The sequence below is a fragment of the Camelus dromedarius genome, chromosome 1, assembly GCF_036321535.1.
Source record: "Camelus dromedarius isolate mCamDro1 chromosome 1, mCamDro1.pat, whole genome shotgun sequence".
NCBI classification, from domain to species: Eukaryota; Metazoa; Chordata; class Mammalia; order Artiodactyla; family Camelidae; genus Camelus; species Camelus dromedarius.
This window is the reverse complement of record NC_087436.1, coordinates 15,570,850-15,577,737: the sequence shown is the minus strand read 5'-3', so window position 1 is coordinate 15,577,737 and position 6,888 is coordinate 15,570,850. Positions and strand designations below refer to the sequence as shown.

At 39.8% G+C, this 6,888-nt stretch overlaps 1 pseudogene; it reads right to left on the bottom strand.

Moving 5' to 3' along the window:
* Window positions 1-6,207: 6,207 nt before the first annotated feature.
* Window positions 6,208-6,301, bottom strand: LOC116148998 (U6 spliceosomal RNA; annotated as a pseudogene).
* Between the last annotated feature and the right edge of the window lie 587 nt (window positions 6,302-6,888).

Genomic DNA, 6,888 nt, shown 5'->3' with positions numbered 1-6,888 from the left:
TGTCTGTAAAACAGGAATAATAATTTATACCTCGAAGGTATGTTATGAGGATTAAATAAGATAATAATAATCATTCAGAGTTACTGAAAACTAACATTCATGGACCAGATACTATGTTGCATGAACCCCTTCATTAGAAAATGTGTTTAAGTCCTTAGGACAGGATCTGGGTCTACAGTGCAAACTCCTAGTAGGGCCCAGTAGGAGAGACAGGCAGCGTAAGAAACATTTTTCTTCCTTATTCAGATGTTTTGAATAAAAGCTGAGTATATCAAATAGGCTTGATTAAAAATGACAAATTGCAACAAAATTTAAGGGTCCATTCGATTTTTTTAATACTCTCATTATGCTGCATTTTACATTTCTTGAAATAAAAATGACTCTCAGTTGGAAATATTTCAGTTCTAATGAATTTTTATGTGGTTGTACATTGCCTTGGATTGTGCGTCTGCACGTGTATTCCATTAAGACCTTAATTCAAATAATTCACTCAGCATTACTCTATATCAGTGCTTCTCAACCAGGGACAGTTCTCCTGCCAGGGAACATTTGGCAATGTCTGGAGACATTTTGGTTGTCGTGACAGGACAGTCCCCAAAACAAAGAATTATTTAGCCCCAAACGTTAATAGCATCGAGGCTGAGAGACGCTGCCCTCTCCATTTCTGTTTCTGTCTCTGTCTCTCTCTCTATATATATTTACATAACAGACTTTAAAAGATTTATATATAATACATAACATATATTACGACATGCAAACATACAGTCATCATAGAAACAGAATGAAAGCGAGCTACACAGTAAAAAAAAACTTTTCCAAGGAAAATTACTGATGAGGTGAGACTGAGATTGAACTGTGTCAATTCTGTCTGTGGAGGCTGGAGATGTCCAGGATGTCAGGTTTCTGAACAAGTCAGCCAACTTTCCAACCCATCTGCCAAGAGCACAGCCCAGTTCTGCCTCAGCCCAGTGACCCATCTGGGAGCCCTGGCCGAGGGAGACAACAGTGTTGTTATCTCCTCGTAGAACTGGGCACGACTGCGGAGCAACACACACTAGCATTTTTGTTAGGAGTTGGCAAGTTCACAATTAGCTCAATTGTTTCAGAAAGTGCGCGAATGTGCGATGGCTTCGTGTTGTTAATGTCTGCAGTGTGCGGAGAATAAAAGGATGGCTGGGGGAGGGGGCACACCAGTTTGAATTATTCAAATACATGCAGAATTATACAGCCCTAAAGACTCCATTTCAGAGCCTCCTTCCTGCATCGACATAATGTATTAGATTCTATCAAGTCTTCCAAATAACTCTCTTGCTTTGAGTTAGGAATTGAAAAGAGGTCCATTCATTCGTTCGGGATACCAGGTGATCATTTTTGTTGTTGGCAAAAGGAAAAAAAATCAGAAATGACACAAGACTGGACTGGTAAACGTCCTTCGGTCACCCTGCCACCTCTTTTTTTTTTACATCGCAGCAGCTCAGAGGCTGTCAGTCTTTCATTGTAAGTCCCACGGTGTCTACAGTCATGCTTAGCCACTGCTGCTATCATTGTTTTTCCTTCTAATATTTTGAGCTAAAATAAATAGTTGGGGATCTACCATCCAATTATCAAAAGACTCACTCTGTGATAAGTTAAGTTCTTGTATCTCCAGAGAGCGATATCAAGTCAGGCCAGCAAGATGCTCTTTTGTGTTGGGTTTCCCGGTCCAGGAGCAAATCAAAGTAGAATAATGATCAGTCCAGGTGATTAATCAACAAATATTCAATGAGTGACCACCGGGACTCAGCACAGAGCTAGGTGCTATGAGATATATAAACATGTGTTATGGATCTACAAATAAGAAGGGAAGTGTAAATTTATAAAGGAAAATAGATATTTGTGGTGAAAGGGTGTTTGGTAGGGAGTGGATCTAAAAACTGTTAGAATTTTGGGCTTTCAGGATAGCATAATCTAGTTAGGGAGACAAATTACATTGATAGCAGAGAATTAATGATTGCTAAAGAGTTTGGTCTTAGTTATCAGTGAAATGTAAATTTATAAAAGGAAAATCTAGATTGGCTTAGGTAAAGGGTTTACTCTATGAAGCAATTTAAAACAAGACAGGATGAATAATTCATATTATAGAGTCAAGCTAAGAAGTCTGAAATTGATACCACACACACACACACACTGAAGCAACTCTCCTGAGCAATGGGACGACTGTCAGTCAAGAGCCATAATTGTGCTGGGCACTGTGCCAGGTGCTGGGGGCGCCAAGATGCCCAGTGTGCGGTACTTGCTCTGACAGAGCTCACAAAGAGGCATTATAGGAACTGGATTCAGCTGCCGTCCATGGGACAGACAGGAGTGGGAAGAGTCCAGAGCCAAACAGACCAGCTACGAGGATGGGCAGGCTGGTGATGAGGACCTGGGCTGCTGTGTTGGTCTCGGGAGAGCAGAGAAAAATAAGTCGGGAAGGCACTAATGTACTTGGAGCCTGGAAAAAGGGACTGAAAGATAGGAACGCTCTAAGGAGGGAGGGACACGGGCTCCGTGAGGCTGCCACCAACTGAAACCGGGCAATTGTGAAGGCAGTTAGTTGGAACGGAGAAGAGTTGAAGATCTTGAAAGTGAGCTAGTGGCAGGACGTACATGTTGGAATAAATAGTGGGAAGAAGGAACTATGTAAGATAGATGAGAATGGATGAATTGTACAGGAACTGAGGACTGAGAGAGACAGAGAGAGAGAACGAAGCTCAGAGCCTTGTGGGCATCATCCCTGGAATTAGGAGTTGGGAAGGGAGAAGGGACTCAAAAGTCTTTGAAAAGGTCAAGAAGAAGTAGGGAAATTAGTGTCACTGGATCTAAGGGAGGAAGGAATTTGAAGGAGTGGGTTGCCAGGGTGGTTAAATGCCACAGAGAGGCCGAAGAGAACGAAAACCAAGATAAAGCCATTCATTGTATAAGATTGCACTCTATTAAACAGCATGTGGGGTTTTTTTGTTTGTTTTAAAATTAAGTGAGAAGTACCAGATATTAATAAGCTCTGAAATAAAACACATATGCATATGAACAATGTCAAAGTTTCAGTGACCAGAAGGGCTGAGATAACAGTACCTTATAATCACATCGCATTTTTCTTTTCTAAGCACCTTCGACATTATTTCAACTGATCTTTTACAACATTCCTGAGATGATCAGAGCCTCAAAGGAATCAAATTTCCGTTTTTTCCATCATTTACTTGCTCAGTTACAGTTTGCATTTGTATAGCTTTCGATAAATAACTCTCCAGCATCTTTGTTGGCAGAAAATGAAATATGATGATAATAAGGATGAAACCCGTAGTAATAATACCCAATATTTATATGGCATAAGGTGATTTCACATGTTATTTCATCTTACCATCAACAGTTCTGTGAGATGTCTCATTGTCTCCATTTTATTCGTGTGAGCAGCTTTTAAAAGCCCATGTCAAAAACAAATACACTGAACAGGGCTAAGCTAGACGAAATATATGGGCTTTTCATGTTTAATAAACTTAAGCTCCACTAAGAATAATGAAGAAAATCTTATCAGAGAACAAGAAAAAAGAATCTCAACATAGCAGGACACATCAATAAACGTATCCCCTTTCTATGAGCAGACAGAATAGAAAGTTGTATGTCTCATTTGAAAGTCTCAAAGATTTCTGTTCGTTAGAAATTTTGTGGTTGCAATGACAAAACCCACCTCAAACTCATATAGGGAAAAAAGTGGCAGGGGATTTATTGGCTCAGTAGTTGAAAAGTTTAATAAGAGTAGAAGTTCAGTCTAAAGGTTCAGACGTGGCTGGATCCACGTGCAATTCAAGTTGAAAAAGAAAGTAGCATCAGTACGTGGGTGGGCTGTGCGTGCAGGTACCATGTGCGTGCCCGCGCGCACGTGTGTGTGTGTGGTGGGGGGGAATCGGAAGTGACGGTGAGAATCAGCCCTACCTCAACCCCAAGGACTTGGAGCAGTAATTCTCATAAACTGTGAACAGTAGTTCCTGTAAAGAAGGGATTTTTCTTCAGAGGAAAATCAAAGGGTTCCTCGCAGAAGAATGGATAGCTAATTACTCCTGTCTTCAAATAGTGTTCCACCGGCTTGCTTGATATTGTCACTGTTACTTCTCACTGTTTAAGAACTTGGGACTCAGGAGTTTCTTACAGATAGTCTGCGGTCAAAGTTCTTAATGCTAGCTACACATAGAATCACCGGGTGACAAGAAAAGAAAGAAAGAAAGAAAGAAAGAAAGAAAGAAAGAAAGAAAGAAAGAAAGAAAGAAAGAAAGAAAGAAAGAAAGAAAGAAAGAGAGAGAGAAAGAAAGGGAAAGAAAGAAAGAGAAAGAAAGAAAGAAGCCTTAAAAATATGCATGTGTGAGCCTAACGTCTCAAGTCTGGACCAATGTCTGGACCTCAACACCTCAAGCTTTGTCCACGCAGTAAGTGTTTGAAAGGAATAACAAACTGCAGAGTTAATAGCAGGAGGTATCAGTTCCTCATCTCATAGCTTTCCTCGCCTCCGTTCCCACCTCCCATGCTATCAGTGAGCACTCTTGGACAGAGTAGGTGCCCCATCGATACTGGCAGAACTGAATACAGTGGAACTGAATGGAGAAAACATACTATACTATCCATGTTTGTGTGCTTTCCTCCTTTGAACAGACTAGACTCCTACTATCTGTTCGTGATTTACTGTCTCCACGGCAAGAAAAGTGGTGAGCAAAATGAGGAGGAGTCCCGTTTGTGCTCAGGGACCCTCCAGTCCAAAAGGGGAGAGAGTGATGCATTTATAGGAATTACTTTTTCCAACTGGGGGAGCTCCCAGCACCAGTCAACCATCACCCCTGTCTTAGGGGATTGAAAGGAATCTAAATCTTAAGGGGATTTAGGAGTTAGGCAGGGAACAGGGAGTCTGGGGTTTACTCAGCCTGTATAAAGTCCCGTGAGCAAAAGGAAGCCTAGCTCATTTGGAGACTTGCAGCGAGTGGTTCATAGGGCTAAAAGATACTGCCTAAGGGCGGAGTGGCCCGACTGAAGCTGTAGAAAAAGAGTCAGGGATATAAGGGGGAAGTTTATTTTCATTCAAGCGCTTAGGGCTCTAAAGAAATGTGTATTACAGACCACAGTCCCACACAGTCTATCATTTTCTGTTTGTGTGCTGAAAAAAAAAATTACAGCTTTAAATTGGATTTTAAAATCAGTTCCCCAAATAAACCAAACGGCATCCCTAAAACCCCTGCAATTTGGTGCTCTTGTGCTGCAGTGCCGCGGCTCGGCCACAGGGGTGCAGTGCAGCTCAGCATACAGTGGGAACCGGCGATGACTGGTGAATGGTCTGGGGGCGGGGTCCCAGGGAACCCCTCCCTAAAGTGGCAAACGCGGTTCTTCTTGAACTAGATGGAGCGGATTACCCCCACTTCTACCCTCTACACGTCCTTCCGCCATCATCCATTGCCCTTCCTTGCCAAAAACAAAACCAAAACTCATACATAGTGTGTGTGGAGTACAAAATTGTAAATTGATGGTTCTTACAGGATTTGCTTATCTGCACCCGTATCCCAGAGGACAGTGGACTTGCCTCGTAAAAAAATTCGAAATAACCAAAATGTTCAGTGATCAGGGACTGACTAAATGATTTGTAATGTATCATACAAAGAAATACAATACGCCCTTTAAAAGATAGGAGAACTGATAATAAGAAAATGTTAAGTGAAAAAAAGCAAAATCCTAACAATACATGGTTTTACGTAAGTGTTTATATTGCATATATTTACATAGAATAAACCCCTGGAAGTTACAAGTGATAATCCTTGACGGTAGAATTACTGTTGTTTTTTGTTTTCTTCTTTATAGTGTTTTTAATTTTTTTTGTATATATGTATTTTTTTAATAATCAGTTTACAATATTGTGTCAATTTCTGGTGTACAGCACAGTGCTTCAGTCATACATGAACATACATATATTCGTTTTCATATTCCTTTTCATCATAAGTTACTACAAGATATTGAATATAGTTCCGTATGCTATACAGTATAAACTTGTTGTTTACCTATTTTATACATATTAGGTAGTATCTGCAAATCTCAAACTCCCAGTTTATCCCTTCCCACCCCATGCCCCCCTGGTAACCATAAGTTCACTTTCTATTTCTGTAAGCCTGTTTCTGTTTTGTAAATAAGTTCGTTTGTCCTTTTTTTTTTTTTTTTTTCAATATGGAGCACTTCACAAATTTGTGTGTCATTCCTGCTAATCTTCTCTACATCGTTCCAATTTTAGTAGGTGTGCTGCTGAAGCAAGCACTATAGTGTTTTATATTTTACAAAATGGTGAATATGGATACTTTAATACTTAGAAGAAAATTAATGAGGGAACTTCCAAAACAAATAAGTAAATATCCATCCCACCATATGCAAAAGGAGAATTTTATAATTTCATCATGGTTACATGAGGTTGTGTTGGCTCACGGGAGTGATTCCATGTTTGCTTATTAACATTAATGGGTCTTCCACTGATACAGGCCAAGGACTGAGAAGCCCACTCGCAAGTCCTTGAAAGAATAATAAGACATGAGAACATACTAGTAGTGATTACAGATAATTGTTTATTTTCTTCTGAATACTCTTCTGTATTTTTCATGTATAGAAAGCATGTACAGATTTTATTTTAAAATATAAAAAACAATAGCAAGTACAGTCCATAAAATGAAAACAAACACAGTTAAATGAACAGGAAGGGAGAAACAAAGATTTTAAGGTTTAATTACCAGTCATTTAGAGAAAGATCTTCCTTCACCAGTTTGAAACAGAATCTTAATTTGTCACATGTAATTTGAGGTAGCCATCAATTTTGCATGCTAAAAATGACTGTTTCGATAAATATATGTTTTC